The sequence below is a fragment of the Lepidochelys kempii genome, chromosome 1, assembly GCF_965140265.1.
Source record: "Lepidochelys kempii isolate rLepKem1 chromosome 1, rLepKem1.hap2, whole genome shotgun sequence".
Lineage (NCBI taxonomy): Eukaryota > Metazoa > Chordata > Testudines > Cheloniidae > Lepidochelys > Lepidochelys kempii.
In genome coordinates this window covers 174,150,484-174,168,804 of record NC_133256.1, presented here as the reverse complement: position 1 = coordinate 174,168,804, position 18,321 = coordinate 174,150,484, and positions in this window count along the sequence as shown.

The window sequence follows — 18,321 nt, the reverse complement described above, 5'->3', positions numbered from 1 at the left end:
TGGCTCCTCTAGCACTTGCATCAGGAAATTGTCCCCTATGCTTTCCAAAAACTTCCTGGATTGTCTATGCACTGCTGTATTGCTCTCCCAGCAGATATCAGGAAAATTAAAGTCACCCATGAGAACCAGGGCGTGTGATCTAGTAGCTTCTGCGAGTTGCCGGAAGAAAGCCTCATCCACCTCATCCCCCTGGTCTGGTGGTCTATAGCAGACTCCCACCACTACATCACTCCTGTTGCTCACACTTCTAAACTTAATCCAGAGTTTAATTAAACTTAATTAAACTTAGTTGAATAAGAATAAGATCTTTGTGGGGAGGGATAGCTCAGTGGTTTGAGCATTGGCCTGCTAAACCCAGGGTTGTGAGTTCAATCCTTGAGGGGGCCATTTGGGTCAAAAATTGGGGATTGGTCCTGCTTTGAGCAGGGGGTTGGACTAGATGACCTCCTGAGGTCCCTTCCAACCCTGATATTCTATGATTCTATGACTACTGACATGAATAAAGTAAAGCAGAAGTATTTGTAGGATCAGGGCCTAAACTTCTCCATTTGGTTTCATATCAACCGGCAGACCCTACAAAAGCATCTGTCCTCTGTCTGTCATCTTTGATTACATCCCCAAACTGCATTCATTCCACAAACTACTCAAATACTTTTCATTTCATTTTTAAGAGAGAGCTTGTGCAAGCAGCGTGTGCTATAGTTACGAATAAATTCCAGCTTCCATTCCATTCCAAGATACCGTCTTCAGTTTTTCATAATTTTCCCAAACCTATTTCCTTAGGCTGAAATTTTCCATGCAAAGTTTTAGCCAAACTGAGCCAGCCATTTCTGACAGTATTTTCCCCACATATGTTCTGACTAGAAATTTTGAACTCATATAATTTAAAAACAACGCTAGAGAGTTAAAACTTGGCTTGATTTGTACTTGGGTCTACTTGTTTTACTCGTGAGGACTTAAAATGAACCAATTCCATACATGTTCACCATGTTCCTTGTGTGGATTTTACTGTTTTCTTTCTGTGTGACAGGATGCGTTTGCTGAATATAAATGTTCAGAACTTAAAGGTACTGATTTGATTTTCTTCAAATATAATTCAGTTTTTTATCTCAATGTGAGATTTACTAACCAAGATATATTTTAAAACTGTTCCAAAAATATTGGATTGTGTAGGTCACACATTTAGATGGTGTCTACACTACAAATTACTTCAGTATAACTTACATTTCTCAGGGGTGTGAATTATCCACACCCCTGAGCAACATAAGTTAAACCTCCCTAAGCGCCAGTGTAGACAGCAATGTGTTGGGAGGAGAGTTTCTCCCACCAGCTTAGAGCGTCTTTGCCAGAAGCACTAGAGCGGCCTTCAAAGGGAGCCATGTACAAAGGGCCTAGCCTGCCCTAGAGAAATTGCTTAGCCTGCAGGCTGGAAGAAAGTCCACTTGAGCTTTTTAGGGCAGATATATAAACATGAAGGGGCAGTATTGTAGAGTTCTTTGAGCAGAGAAGGAAGGGCTATTTTTCTCTCTTAGTATACAAAGGGAATAGAGCTAGGTGATTCTCAAGCCAAGCTCTGACTAGAAAGTGTGTAGAACCTGCAAAACCGACTGCTTTCTTGGCCTGTCTTCATGACAGAAGAAAAGAAAAAGGTGTGTTCTTAACTCAAATTAACTAACTCAGGGTGAAATGAGTTAGCTGGTTAAGTTTAAAGACTGATCTCCTACATTAACGCTGAGCAAGTGTTGATTGAACAGTTTCCCCCACTTTTTTTAAAAGGGAAACCCCTTTCTATGTAAACTCATTGGATCCTACACTGTATTTATAATCTCTATAGAAATGAATTAGTCTTCTCTTCAGACAAAAGATATTTGCAATCAGCACTTACTTCACTTACGTTTACCAAACTGAGGGTTCATTTGCTGTTTAGTCAATGTTCTTTGTATTTGGAATTTTCCACACTCTTACACTAGAAAGTAAATAGCATTTGTATCTTCTGTGCTCTAATGCTTCACCCAGTGGTCATGCAGATTTATCACAACAGTACATTTCTCTGAGACTTTCTTTTCTTACTGTTTATAATGTTTCTAGGTATCAAAGTTGCTGCACTTAAAGCAAACTGTTCATATTTTTGAGCTCACCTTCTAAAACTGTATAGGCTGCATGGTCTATTTATGTGGACAGATTTTTAAGGACATAAAAATAACCCATACTGGTTGGAAATGGGAAGTGAGGGGGCAATCTGCAAGTTTTATATAGGCACAAGTGTGTTGTTGTAGTACAAGGATGCAAGAAGACTTTTATTAAGAACAGATTTTTATTGTCCCACAATGTAAGGAGAGAAAGTTTTCAAGCAAATTATTACCAGCTCAATCCCTTCTGGCCCATTAATTTTACTGTAGCAGTAGCTTAGGTAAGTTTTGCTTTTAACTAGAAAGACAGTCAAGCTGGAAAAATTGGATCAGAACAAGACTTGTAATAGGCTAAAGATCTAAGGCATTCAGATCTGGGATTTTGGTTTAGTCCATTATAGAGAGAGGCCATTTGTAAAATTTGGATCCATTATTAATCCCCTCTTTCCTTTGCCCAAAATTCAGAGACCGTTTTCCTAGTGAATTAAAAATTTACTGGAGGCCTTAAATCAGTGGTGGGCAACCTGCAGCCCACAGGGCGCACACGGCCCGTCAGGGTAATCCGCTGTCGGGCCGCGAGACGGTTTGTTTTCATGGACCGTCCGCAAGCACGGTCACCTGCAGTTCCCAGTGGCTGGGAATGACCACCACCACTGCCTTAGTTTGTTCATCTCATAAGCCTCAGATATTTTATAGGGTTCTAAGAAATATAATTAGTGAATAGCGGTTTATTAGCAAAACATTTAGAAGTATTATTAAGGGCATTTAGGTGTGCCTGACTTCTCTCTTCACCTACATAACACTCCTATGCATCATTGCCTTGCACCGTTACTCTCCAAGTATAGGTTATGCACCTTCCCTTAAAACTGGAGCCCCTCAGAACCATATAGATCTCTTTGACAATCACAGAATTGTAATGTCCCTGCTTGCTGTGTTGGGTCCATTGCATTCCATGCAACATAGTATCTGGCTGGCTCCATAGCTGTCCAGAAAGGTATTTAATACAATTTCAGGCTCCAGCTCCAACCAATTTTGTGGTGTGATGCAGAGGAAACAAACCCCACCCATTGCTGAGTATTGTAATAAACTCAATCCCTGAAGGAAAAATCAATATATAAAGCTTAGCCTGTGTTCAAAAATGCAAGATGTTTTTAGCCAAGGCAAAGAGCAGCTCTGGGAAAGGTTACATAAAATCATAAATATAAAAGTCCATTTAAAAGATCTCTATGTATCTACCACCCTAATTTGCATAACAAACTTTCTTAAAATAGCTTCCATTATTAATCCGTGTTTGCTGCACTTCTTCATTGTGATGTCTGCACAAATACAAGCATGCTCTGCATGTTGTCTGGATCCAAGGATTCCTAGACGTTCATTCTGAAAACTGTTTCTCCCCAGCTTTCCCACTTAGATGAAAGGAATCTGTGCCATTTGAGATCTGAGTATGTTTGTTTCTTTCTGCACGTGACCATCATGCCTCATACACTTCCCCCCCACCCCCCTCTAGAACCCAGGCATGTCCATGAGATACAGTTGAGCAAGAGACTTGAGATCATTGTAAAACATCCATGTTTCCCATTCTGTAGCGCACAATAGACTAGCTGCATTGCTGGTGTAACTCCATTGCATTATACGACCAGCTGCCAACTCTAATGATATTTGATGTTTTACTTAAAGCTCCAGCTGTTGGAGACAAGTGATTACATGAAAATCTCATTTCTATTTCACATTTGGAGACAATGTATACCTTCAAATCAGCGGCACTGCTATGGATACCCGCATGGCCCCACAGTATGCCAACATTTTTATGGCTGACTTAGAACAACGCTTCCTCAGCTCTCGTCCCCTAATGCCCCTACTCTACTTGCACTACACTGATGACATCTTAACCATATGGACCCATGGCAAAGAAGCCCTTGAGGAATTCCACCATGATTTCAACAATTTCCATCCCACCATCAACCTCGGCCTGGACCAGTCCACACAAGAGATCCACTTCCTGGACACTACAGTGCTAATAAGCGATGGTCACATAAACACCACCCTATACCGGAAACCTACTGACCGCTATTCCTACCTATATGCCTCCAGCTTTCATCCAGAACACACCACACGATCCATTGTCTACAGCCAAGCTCTACGATACAACTGTATTTGCTCCAACCCCTCAGACAGAGACAAACACCTACAAGATCTCTATCAAGCATTCTTACAACTACAATACTCACCTGCTGAAGTGAAGAAACAGATTGACAGAGCCAGAAGAGTACCCAGAAGTCACCTACTACAGGACAGGCCCAACAAAGAAAATAACAGAACGCCACTAGCCATCACCTTCAGCCCCCAACTAAAACCTCTCCAATGCATCATCAAGGATCTACAATCTATCCTGAAGGATGACCCATCACTCTCACAGATCTTGGGAGACAGGCCAGCCCTTGCTTACAGACAGCCCTCCAACCTGAAGGAAATACTCACAAGCAACCACACACAACACAACAGAACCACTAACCCAGGAACCTATCCTTGCAACAAAGCCCATTGCCAGCTGTGTCCACATATCTATTCAGGGGACACCATCATAGGGCCTAATCACATCAGCCACACTGTCAGAGGCTCGTTCACCTGCATATCTACCAATGTGATATATGCCATCATGTGTCAGCAATGCCCCTCTGCCATGTACATTGGTCAGACTGGACAGTCTCTGCGTAAAGAATAAATGGACACAAATCAGATGTCAAGAATTATAACATTCAAAAACCAGTCGGAGAACACTTCAATCTCTTTGGTCACTCGATTACAGACCTAAAAATTGCAATTCTTCAACAAAAAAACTTCAAAAACAGATTCCAATGAGAGACTGCTGAATTGGAATTAATTTGCAAACTGGATACAATTAACTTAGGCTTGAATAAAGACTGGTAGTGGATGGGTCATTACACAAAGTAAAACTATTTCCCCTCATTTTCCCCCCCAACCCCCACTGTTCCTCAGACGTTCTTGTCAACTGCTGGAAATGGCCCACCTTGATTATCACGACAAAAGTTTCCCCCCCTGCCCCCGCTTTCCTGCTGGTAATAGCTCACCTTAAGTGATCACTCTGGTTACAGTGTGTATGGTAACACCCATTGTTTCATGTTCTCTGTGTATATAAATCTCCCCACTGTATTTTCCACTGAATGCATCCGATGAAGTGAGCTGTAGCTCACGAAAGCTTATGCTCAAATAAATTTGTTAGTCTCTAAGGTGCCACAAGTACTCCTTTTCTTTTTGTGAATACAGACTAACATGGCTGCTACTCTGAAACATGAAAATCTCAATTTTTGTTTTTTAAAAAGTGTAAGTTTCTAGCCCTCGTGATTGCAGAGAAAAGCTTGAAGATGTGACCCAAGTGTACCCTGGAAGACCAACAACTGAAAAGAACCCCAAATTTATTATATTTAAAATGTCATGGTTTTTAAGCCACCCTCATGATATTTGAGGCCTGACTCATAAGTTTTGAATGTTTGGGGTTGGCAATACTGCACCAGGAATGAACTTGGTCACTGAGTTTATTGCATTTGGGATGAAATGCAGCCTGGTGTGGAAGTCTGGTTCTAGACTCTTCACACCGCTTAAGCACTTGTGTTGGGTCTGGCGATAAGAGTTTGTGGGAAGACCTGCTGTGTGGGTGGGCTTTTTGTCTGCTCCACGTTGGTGAGAGACCCAGGGAAAGGACTGATGAGCTATCTGGAGGTAGCTTGGGATAGGGAGGACCACAGGATCATTTATTAGAGTACTGTGAGCCCGAGGCCCGATTTTGGAAAGACTGAAATAGCAGCTGCAGAGGTGTTCATTTTCTGCCTGCCCCCAGGGTGGAGGGAAGGTTGAATTCCTTCCCCTTGCCCCTTGTGGTATTGCTTGCACAAAATCACATGAATGTGGCTTTATGTGAGTATACATTGGGAAGTGACTGTCACCCTTACAAATGAGGTTTTAAAACATGTATAGTTTGAACTCACTTCCCTGCATCTGCTGTACAAGAAGAAGGATCACTCCAGTGAAGGCATTTAGATTAAATATTTGTTCCTTGAGGTTTATTCTGATGTACACTTTTATATTTTATGGATGATTACAACAAAGATACAGTAAATTAAATGTAGTAAAGTGTCATGATCTCATTTAAGCTACATTATGTAGTAAAAGTACAAGTATGTGGCACAGTGTGGCTGCATGGTTTTATAGCACTAAAAATAATTATACATATTGCTTTGGTTCATGACCCTGCCTCTTGCTGTGAAACCCTTTCCTCTTGTGGCTTGAACTTTCTCAGCCTTTTCTTCATCAGCTACCCTACCTTATGCAGCCATTGAGTAAACCTGCTGTGCTGTTAGAATTTCCATTCCCGGCTGAATGGAATAAAATCTTTGTGTAAATAGATGATTCACCAATTTGCTTTTTAGAAGGGCATTACATTGGTTTTTATGGTATGGTCTGTTTTTCTAATTGCCTTCTTTTTGGTGTTAAAGGATGAAAAATTTGCAAGAGATGGAGTAAGTTGTGGCATATTTTGGTTCAAATTGGAATCTTCCTATTTGGTATGGGGTTGTTTTTTTTAGGTTTTGTGGTATTGCTTTTGTTTTGTTTTTTGTTTTGTTTTTTACAAACATTGCTGCTTCAATGCCCCGTACTTGGGTCAGAAGGTCAAACTATTTGTGATAACTCAATTCCTACATGTTCGTTCAAAGTGGGTTTTTTTTTATCCTTCAGATGCAAAATATTCCACTACAGTTGCAATGATCAGAGGGCATCCAGACTCTTAGTATTTTAAAGGGAAGATTTCTAGTATTCCTGAAAATGTAAATTAAATATACTTAAGCTGACTACTGCCGATAGACAATAGACATTGATGAGGTGGAACCATAAAATTCTTTAGAAACACTGCATACATGTGTGATTTTTGCTTTTCCAGACATGTCCATTAACAGTATCTTTAATATCAGGCTTTTAATTAGTAAAATGGTAGCTGTGAAGGTGGATAAACATGACAAGGTACAATACACACATCTTAGCGGGAAATTTTGTTAGAGAATACTTGAGTTACTGTGCTGGGATTTGTTTTTCAATTTGGTGAACTTGAAACTATTGCCAAAAGATAAAAGTTGTGGAGAAAAATATCTCCATTGGGGAAAAAAATGGCACTTGAGTTTGCTAATTTGAGGGGAAAAACAAATCTGACTGCTATGATATGAAGTGGACATTAACCCTGTCGTGCTCTGAGTTATTTTTCCTCTCTATCCTTTTTTCTTGATTATGCTGCTAGATACCTTTTGGCATGAACCAAAGTTGGCTCTCTTTGTGTGCCATGCTTTAGTGTGGGTGCATCTTTTCATGGCATCATTTGTGTTTGGACAAGAAGTTCCATATTTCAGGAAGAGTGGATAAGGAAGAGTGGTGGCATACCTTTCCAGGTGAAGTACTAGGAATTCAGAACTGAAAGGGACAAACCTCTCATCTCCGAAGACATCTTTTTTCAAAGAGAAGTGACTGGAGATCTTTGAAAACATTCCAACATGCTCTCCTTTATTTTTTTTTTCTTTAAGTGTATGTTTGAGGTGTAGGGGAAGAGCAGGGCAATTCCAAACATTCATCAGATGTGGAGTTTTGAAACAGCAAACATTTTAAATACTTACAGGAGGGAAATAAAGCAACAGTAGTCCATTTTGGAGTCGATATAAGCAATATCCAGTCCTTCAGTTAATCAGTAGATGAAAATGCAGTAGATGTTCACATACATACTGTAATTCATTCAGCTCTGATGTCATTTCATTACAGCTTATTTTATCTAAAAATATTGGGCTGCATTCTTAAAGGGTTTAAGCCAGCATAGCTCCATTGACTGCAAGAAAGCTGTGCTAATTTATGCTATCTGAGGATTTGGCACATGGTCTTATTTCTGCTGGGTCCTGAGTACTTTCAAAATATGAGAGGTTTTGAAGCAGTTTCCCAAAAACATACTTTAAAAAATCAAAATCAGGTTTTTTAAATGAAGGTTTCTGAATTTGCTAAATGAGCCTCGGTAGTGTAAGCACAAATATCCTTTGAGTTGCAGCTCTCCATAGGGCAGCTCTGCTACACATTGTTTGAAAAGATAATGCAGTCTTTAAAATGTGTTCAACCGGCCTTACTGCATTTCTATTTTAGAGGAGCTAATGCAGATAAAGAGAAGGGGATAAAGAGAGAGAACAGAGCAAAATGACGAGGTGCTTGAATTTCCCATGACTTTGGGAAACGTAGTGAAGCTGGCTATGAGGTTTAAATGGTAGTTTCTCGTGGCTAATCACAATTTTCTAAAAAGGTCAAAACTTGACCAAATTTGCAGGGAAGGGGGAACTTGCATGTTCTTTGTTTGTTTGTTTGTTTTTATTGCTAGGTCTAGTCCAGCAGGCCTGCTCTACAACTTTACACATTAAAAACCTGGTGCATATTTTAGTAATAAGTTCTTGTTCTGAGGGGACTAGCTGAAAAACACTGCGCAAGGGATGGAAAAGTTACTGAGATCAAGAGAGGGATTTGAGTCATGGAATTCAGGTGCAGATTCAAATCTGAATCCAAACTGTGCCAAATGTTCGGGATGTTCTGGTTCAGCCAGTTATTAGAGGATCCAGCAAGGCAGGGGGAAGGGGAAATGTGGGGGAGGTTGAGAGAAACCCGATCCAGTGTTCTGTTACAGCCTCATCTCTACTGAGCTAATACTTTATTACTATAATCCCAGAGCCAACACCCTTGGTCATGATTTCTCATTTTCAGTAGCTTTTCTAGCCTCTGTCCCAACAGTCATATTTTGCACAGCGGTTACCTGAAGGACCAGGCAATTTTTTTTCCTCCTCTACTTTTCAAGTTTTTTAAAAATATGTTAATGTTTCTTCTGTGTGTGTGTCATGCCAGTTGTCTCAGATATTGGAAGCATGACATTTCTGGGTGCTTGTCCCCTCTTTGTTTTAAACTATTGCTCCACCTAATTTTCCCCAGATACTAATATAAAACTATTTTAGGTCACGTGATGATGATTCAATTGATCAATCTTTTACAAAAAATCCAAACAGCTTGAAAATACATATATTAATTGGAGATTAAAAGAATAATGAAAAAAGATTACCTTTCTTAGACCGTCTCTGCACTGCAAGTAACATTGGTATAATTTACGTCACTCAGAGGTGTGAATAATCCACACCCCGAGTGACATAAATTATACCAACCTAAGCACTGGGGTAAACAGCGCTATGTTAGTGGGAGAGCTTCTCGTGCTGATGTAGCTACTGCCTCAAACAGAGGCAGGAGTTAAGCCAACAGGAGAGCTGCACCACTGTAAGTGCTGTAGTGTAGATGTAGCCAAATTATCAAGTGACAAATTGGGATATAAATCTGATGCATCTATGTTCAATTTACATTAACTTTCACTGAAGATACCTTTAAGGGGGTGTACTGGCCCTTACAGATTTTGAAGGGAATCCTCCTAGTTTTGGATCAGAATTATCCCATCTCCAGGTTTGCCTTTTTGAAAATAACAGGGGGAGGAAGTGGTCTCCGGAAGGCAGGCTGGGATCTGTAATGTTAACCCTGTCTAAAAGCCAACTATTGGAGCCTGACAAGTAAGATGGTGGTGAGACAAATCTAGTTCAGGGTAGTTCCTAGCTGGGCTATTCATGGGGCACAAGTGAACAGGGTCTCTGGTAAATGTAGTTTCCTCTGGAAACAATGTGGGAGCCTTAGGCTGGGACAAGGCAAGCTGGAAAATAAAGGCCTATTTAAACCCTGCCTTTTCCCCAGCTGGATAGAGACCAGGAAGGAGGCAGGCTTCGCAAAATCTCTCCTGAAGCTCTGAGCCAAGTAAACTCACCGTTGTTTTGTTTTTTGTTATGGTTTTGAGGCAGAACCCTCTGAGGAGGATCTGAATCAATTTCTATGGAGATTGTGCATATTCTGGGACTGCCTTTTTGACAAGATGAACTAAAACCCCTGACAGAAAGTGAGATTATAATAGATATATGAAACATTGGAGATAGAGTAAACTGATTGGATGAAGAAAAAACATCATTAGCTGAATTATGCAAGGAGATAGTTCTGACAGGTTAATGAACAGCTGTTAACTTTGTCACAAAGATTAGAAATGGAAAAGATTTGTTAAATCATTTTGTCCAGTCCTCCACCCCTGCCAGTGAGAACTGTTCTCCAGTGTACATTCTCCACTGCTTTCTCCAGATGATATTGTACATTACTCAAGCAATGGAGTTTCCACTGCTTCCCTTGGGAGATATTTCCACCAGATCTTCTAAATCTCACATTAGGTAATTTTACTAAAAGTTCCTTCAGTCAGTTTAATCCCATTACCTTTGTGTGTCCTATTGGACCACCCTAAACAAATCCCCTCTTTTGTTGGTGCTTCCAGTTTCCAAATAGTTGTAGACAGTTACCATAGCACTCTCCCTCCTCACATAGTCACCATTTGGCCAAGTTATTGTTATAGTTTTATTTTTTCATTAGTCACTCTCTCCAATCATTTTTATTGCTCCTTTCTGAACTCCTGCCAATTTGTTGACATTCTTCTCTTGCTGGAACATTGTCAGTTTGTAGAACTTTCTCTCCCACTTTGTCTGTTTGTGTCATTTTGCCTTAAAGGAAACAGGGTCAGACTTCAATGACAACAGCTACTCCAGACCATTTGCATTTAACTTGTTCTCCTTTTCTCTAAAAAGGACAGCTATAAACATCTTTAATACCATTCTAAAAGACTGTGAGCTGGCATTTCCCTTACAAAAGACTCTTTACAGAAGAAAGGAATAAGGGATATTGTTACAATGAAAACTTTACTTAATATTGGACATTTCAAATGTTTTACCTATTTAATGTTGTAACAGCAAACAAGCGTCTTATTAACATTTTATTTCTTGTTGAGCCTGAGACACCCCCTCATTGATACAACAGGGCCCAATTTCTCACTCATTTATAGTATACTTCCCAAGTCCCCATATGTGGATCCTCCCATGACTTCAGTCATCCTGAGGGAATGGGAGGGCCCCTAATCACATACACTATTTTGGTTCTTCTCTTTTCTTCTAACATTCTCCAGCATAAATCCTCAAATAACTAATCCACGGGGGTTGCCCCTTGATGGGTTTTCCAGCCTGTATTGGACAACTGTCCTTTTAAAGAGGGGCTTAAACTCTCCTCCTTAGGCCTATCATAGGATTGCCCATGTCAGTGCTTTTTTCCCAGTTACCTCAATGAGTAGCAGTCAGTTTAGGCTGTCGTCATTACTCATTATAGAAAGCCTAGAAGACTGAACCTCCGAAAAAGGCTTCTCTTGGGTTACTCTTTAGTGGCACTTTAGATTATGCTCCCTTTAGAAACCAGATCTGTGCAGAATCTCTTCACAGTTCTCCTTCTCCTGTAGCCTCCCATATCCCTGTCCCACAGCAGACACTTGGTTTCTCTGCAGAGACCCTGTGAAAATTGAATTAATCAGGGGATCCATTAAATTGTTAATTAAAAACAAAAACAAATCTTGAGGTTTCATGGAATAATCAACTAAGGGCTTGTCTACCTTACCCACTGGATCAACAGGCAGCAATCCAGCAGGGATCGATTGATGACATCTAGTCTAGATGTGATAAATCGACTGCCGAGCGCTCTCCCATCAACTCCAGTACTCCACCAGGGCGAGAGGTGCAGGTGGAGTCGATAGGAGAGCGTCAGCCATTGACTTACCACAGTGAGAGACCACGATAAGTAGATCTAAGTACGTTGACTTCAGCTACATTATTCCCATAGCTGAAGTTGCATAATTTAGATCGATCCCCACACCCACCCCCCTCCAGTGCAGACAAGGCCTAACATAATTCCAAAAACTTATGGGCCTGATGCATAGTGAAGGGAGATCAACTCCAATGTAGAATAATGTTTCCTTTCTTGAGCAAAGTCAAAATGTTTCTGCCCTTTCAAGAAAGGACAGTATTTAATCTTATGTTTTGCATTTCATGTATTGTGACAGCAAATGTACCATGTGGGAACTAAGTGATGAGAAATTAACCGCAAATAAAGCTTGGGAGAGGTGGGGAGAGGGGGTTACATTAGCTAGCTATCAGAAGGGAAGATGGCTTGTGTGCACTAGTTTATTTATTGCTGTATTTTGACCAAGTCTCTCAATCATCTTTTCATGAGATAAATTTTGTGATGAACCAATAATTGTTAATGTGTGTAATTTTTTTTCAAAACCACCTAAGTGTCTTAGAAACCTCACGGTAATATTTTTCAGAGATACCTAAGTGACTTAGGAGCCTATGGGTAAAAAAAATTTAAGTACTTGCAGTGACTTAGGCAATAGGACTTAGAAGCCTAATGAGGAGACTTTCCAAGGCAGAAATAGCAGTTAGGTGCCTAAGCCCTAGTCTACACTAGACTAGATGCAATAAATCGATCCGTGCTGGATCGATCGCTTCCCGCCGATCCGCCAGGTAGTGAAGACATACTCTAAATCTCAATGTGAATCAATGAGAATTAGACATCTAACTGCAATTTCTGCCTTTGAAAGTCTTCCCCTAACTCTCTCAGAGTATGTCCATGCTTGAGTTGGAAGTATAAATTCCACCTTGGGTAGATATATGTTAGCCAGTTCTGATCAACGTAGTGCGCTAAAAGTAGAAATGTAGCCACAGCGGAGTGAAGGATTAGAAAATGGTAGGCGCACGTGCTGTTATCCCAAATGGGATACTTCAATACAAACACAATGGTTTGGATAAAACAATAAAACACATTTATTAACTACAAAATGATAGATTTTAAGTGACTATAAGTAATGAGACATAAAAGTCATAAAATTGCTTAGAAGGAAAATAAAGTAAAACACAGTTAATGCTTAACTTAAACTAGAGTGAATTCAAAGCAAGGTCTCTCTCACCACATGTTCCAGCAGTCCTACTGGCTGAACTTCATTCAGTCAGGGTCCCTCCCCCAGTCCAATGCTGCTTCCTTTGTTCTTTAGGTGTCATGGAAGTCGTGGGTAGAGAGAAAGGGAGGAATGATTTGGGGTGTCAACCCTCCATTATTATAGCTCTTTCTCTTCTTCAAGAATCACCTCCAGATGAGGTTCAAGAGATGCAATATCTGTGTGGATGGGAACCCCAAAATATTTCTTTCTAAGATGTAGGTTTTTTCGCCCATGTCCCTTTTCCTACCAATAAATATCCACTTAACAGTTGATTTTCCCTTGGCCTGTTTACACCTGATTGGGGCATTAGCTTGTCTCTTGTCTCTAAGGAACTGGTTTGACTACTCCCCAGACTTTGAGTATGTCTTAGGCCATGTCTATGCATACTACAGCAATGCAGCTGTACTGATATAGCTGCACTACTGCAGCACGTGTGGTGAAGATGCTCTATGCTGATGGGAGAGAGCTCTCCTGTCGGCATAGAAAAACTACCCTTGCAAATAGCATAAGCTATATCAGTGGGAGAAGCTCTCCTGCCAACATAGCACTGTGTACACTAGCACTTATGTCGCCCTGGGGGACATATGTTTTGTCAACATAGGCGGTAGTGTAGACCTGGTCTTAGTAACACCACACAGTGGAATCTTACAGCTTTACATACAATGTTGCCACATGCTTTTTATTAGGACAATATTGACCAGAGTTGTTTTCCAATGATACCTCACAAGGCATATTTACAATAGTGTGCAAGGAGTGAATATGGGGTACAGACTGTAAGTCATCTAGTTATCAAACTGTGGCCTGTGGACCACAGAGACCTGGTTGATCACACAGTGCTGTCTCTTCTCCATGTTTTGGCTGCTAAATATCATTAAATGACAGATAAAGGTGCATTACTTTTCTAATATAATTTTTCCATATATGCAATTTGTGAGGTGATGTTATGAGTGAGGAGGCGTCAAGGAAGCCATCTCTATCTCTCTGTTAAAATGTGAACCACACTATGAAAAAGTTTGCTAACTCATGATCTGTGTTATGCCAGTGAAGAGCTTCATCTAAAATGTATTTTTGAGTACATAGTGTAGCCTTAAATATTTCAAGCAAGGGGGACTTCTACAATTTATGTATCTTGCTCTCAAGACGTTGCCTCACCTAAAATTTTCTTATTTTTAATTTCATCCCATTACTTATATGCAAGCTACCTTCATAACACTCTTAATACTACTACTCTCTCCTTTGTGTTTACATTATTTAAATATTAGTAGACTTTTATCATGTCTTTCTCCATTTTTAATTTCCAAACTCTTGGTCATTGCTTTGTATAGCTATATAGAATAGAACAAATTTAGCTCTTTTTAGTCTTTCTTCATAAATCAATCCTTTTACCTGAGCTTGAGGTGGAATTGCACCTGCATACCCACAAGGTGAATTTGGTACTAAAAAGAAAGATCCTTGGGCAGGATCTTTCTCCTTGTTTCTATAGTGTTTACTGTTGATACTTTAATGTAGGTACTAAACCTGCAATCAGACCTGCACTACTGGACCCTTACATCCACAGAGAGTCCCTGTTGACTTCAAGGGTGCAGCCACATGGATCCAATTGCAGAATCAGGGCCCTATATTGCACGTTTTTTAGTGCAGTGGCCAATTGTCTGTAAAGTGTTATGCACACAGCACTGTATAAACAATAATAAAGTCCTGCAAATCCTAGGTGAGAACTATTAATCACAGCACTTTGTTTATTCAAATGGAAATTCTGAGACACTTTCGGTACTGACCTACAGCCCACTAACTTCAATAACATTGTACGGGGTAGTACCTGGAGTGAAACAGTTCAGAATTCTGGCTCTGTGTGATGATTTTAGTCGAGAATAAATCAACTTTAGTTTTTAAGGTTATACAATAAAACAGTTGTTCAGCTGAAGATTGGCAAACTCACTGAATATAATATGTTGTAAATATTACAAACTGAAAAGAAATACTAGTAACACATACATAGTTTTTCACAGCTGTCTGTTTCAAGAGCGGTATCACTGACAAAGCCACTAAAGATGTGTCAAGAGAAGAATAAGTGGAAAAAACAGCTTTTGTCTCATAATCTCTGACAAGGTACTTGGCTAAGTGGGCATGAAGATGGAGGCAATGTCAGTTACTATATTGTTGCTGTTTATTGTGGTCACTCCTAAAGGCCCCAAAGCACATCAAGGTCCCATTTTGTTAAGCACTGTACAAACACATAAATATAGCTTCTATTCTCCAATTAGAGGCCAGACTCAATAAAAGTGTGTGAAATAAACAGGCGAAAGAACTAGGGGAACCGCAATAAGGTCATATGATTACATTGGTAAATCAGTGTACACAACTTGATGATTAGGAATAATTTAAACTCTCAATATTTACCATTTTTAAAAGTTTCTTGAATATAACCCTCTGGATTTCCTTAACCTTTGCCTCTATCCCTTTCTCTACCCTTGGAAAACATGATGCTGGCTTTCCTACCTAATTGTTTGCATGTATGTATGTCTATGCAATAGCTTCGCTACAGCACCACAGCTACGGAGCTGTAATTGTGCCGGGGTAGGGCTGTAGCATAGATGCTGCCTATATCAACGGAAGGGTTTTTTCATGGACGTAAGTAATCCAATTCTCCAAAAGACAGTATCTAAATCAATGGAATTTTCCTCCTGTCAACCTAACTACAGTATTCACAGTACAAAATTTTGCATATCCCTGAGAAATGTAGCTAGGTCAACCTAAGTTTTAGATGTAGACAAGGCCTCAGCATTTATTCTTTCTCTCTTCTCTAGATATTGCCCCTAGCTGGCACGTGTAACTGTTATGTGATCGTGATAGATAAGCACCTGAAAGACTAGCCTTTATTCTTTGACCCAGTCAGCTGACTTAAAAGCACCACCACCTACTGCTGGTTTATGCATCCCCAAAATGCTTTAACGTGTGATTGGAATGTAATTGTGTTGGCTGGGGAGGGTAATCTTTGGATCTGAAACTTGGTGAACTTGCTAGCTTGTTGATCATTTAGGGATGGGAAAAAAAGGTCAGTTTATTTATAGTACTGTAGAAATAAACAAGGTTTTAACTTCAATCTCATTCTCTCTCGATCATAATGAAAGGAAAGCTATCCTTACCTGATGTTTGAAGTTTTTTAAATGACTTTTCTCATCTCTTTGAACTTCTTTTCTTTTAATTTCAGAATTAGACTCCAACTACAATTACTGGCACAAAATCAGTTCCTTATAACCCAGCTCTGCCTTCAGGTACACAGGCAAAGCTCCCAGTGAAGTCAATGGGAGTAACACTTGCATATCCAAGGGGAGATTTGGGCCCTTTGGTCTTAACACTAGCAAATATGCCATAAATTATGTTAAAACAATATTAACTAAGAAATTTCATTTCCCTAATGTGGGCCATTCTATTTGTTCTATGTCAACCACTTATTTTTTCAATAAACATTTCTAAATGAAGCCACATCTGGTGGCTGATGAGTTGAGTTATATGAAAGATAACTGAGTTGGAATTAGGTAGCAGAGACTAAAAGGCGTTCAGGAATTCCATCAAATTTATGCTTTCATATGTGAAGTGCAATTTAGTTTTAAATTTGTGGTACTTGTAATAAACTAACTTTAAATTTTCAAAGACTTGTTTGTTTAGCAAGGGTTTTAAATGTGGGCTAATCTGCTTCTTCCCATACTTCTAAAAAAAAATATCCTCTCTTGCTCGTATTACCTGGACTCAGTGACCTTTGGATGAACCTTCCCAAACCGCAAATGACCTGGTACTGTACAAAAATACCAGTTCAGTATGTGCACAGCTCAGCAATTAGTTGCACAACTGCTTGAATTAATCTTTTGTAGATGTAATTACAGATGAGCTTGCATTTAATTTGATGACAGCAGATGTTACCTAGAAAAACATGGCATTTTGCTCATTCTAATAGAAATCTTTAATTTCATCATTCTCAATTGGTAGCAGATTTCAAATTATAAAAGGCATCTCTTTTCTATATTTGGGGCTTGATTCTGATCCCACACCCATGTAACTTCATTGCTGTCCAGGATTTATCATGCTATTACTGTGAGCAGAGTCGGGCCTTATTTCCCTTGATTGGCTTTAAAACAATGATACACAGCTATACACAAAACCAAATATTTGGCTAAGCAAATACTTTAGCAGTTCAGGATATAATTTTTGTACATAACACTTTTCACCTCTCCCTTGTACACCTTGCATCTTTATATGAATTAGACTCCTTTCATAGTGCATGAGAGTCTTCACGTTAGCATCTCATTGAAGTATTTTGTTCTGTGTCAATGCCCCATTTTTAGAAAGGCTAGGACACTCATAACCACTTTCTCTCCAGAACCAAGGCAGTAGCAGTTCATTGTTTTAGAGACTCTTCAATCTCACATATTGATGAAAAATCATGAAGCAGATATGAAACAAACCACATTGTAGCCTCTTCTTGATTTGCTGGTGACTACTAGGAGGGGGAAATGTTTTTATTGGAATCTTAGAACTGATTGCATTTCTGAGGATCCATTCAAAGAAGTACAAGTGACTCCTAGTTTTCCAAAGTAGATATAACTTAGGCCTCATAAATCTAGTTACATTTGGAACATCAGTTACATTTGCCATATTTTTGTGGTTTTCCCAGTGCAACTATTGTTTATGCTGGTGCCTTCAACCATCTAGAGTCCCATATAACTGAGCTTTTTGTTCCTAAAATTGTGTTATTTTTTTTCTGAATGTGTTCCTGTTTTTCCTTTTTTATAGACAGTACAATGATTAGGAAAGGTCCTGGACTGAAAGCCCAAGAAACCAGAATCCTCTGGCCAAAGAAGCCACAGCATGGGCAAAAGCATGGGTAATGGTGGAATGAGCTACCCTTATCAATGTTCCTCAGCACCGACCTGAAAGGACCATCTTTACAGGTAAGAGGATTGTTCACATTCTTAATTTGGCTAATTCTTGGCTTCTCTGCTGTGGCTGTGTTAACGAGTACCAATTAATGTGGATTTTTGGAATGGCTGTTTGATGTAGATTCGTAGATTATAGATTATAACGGTGGTGCCCAACCTTATTACACAGGAGGGCTACGTAAACCTAAGCACAACCTTGTGTGGGCCAAACAGATTCTATATAGTTTAATAATATATAGATTTATATTTTAAGTTCAGATTGATTTATATCGATTTATATTTTAAG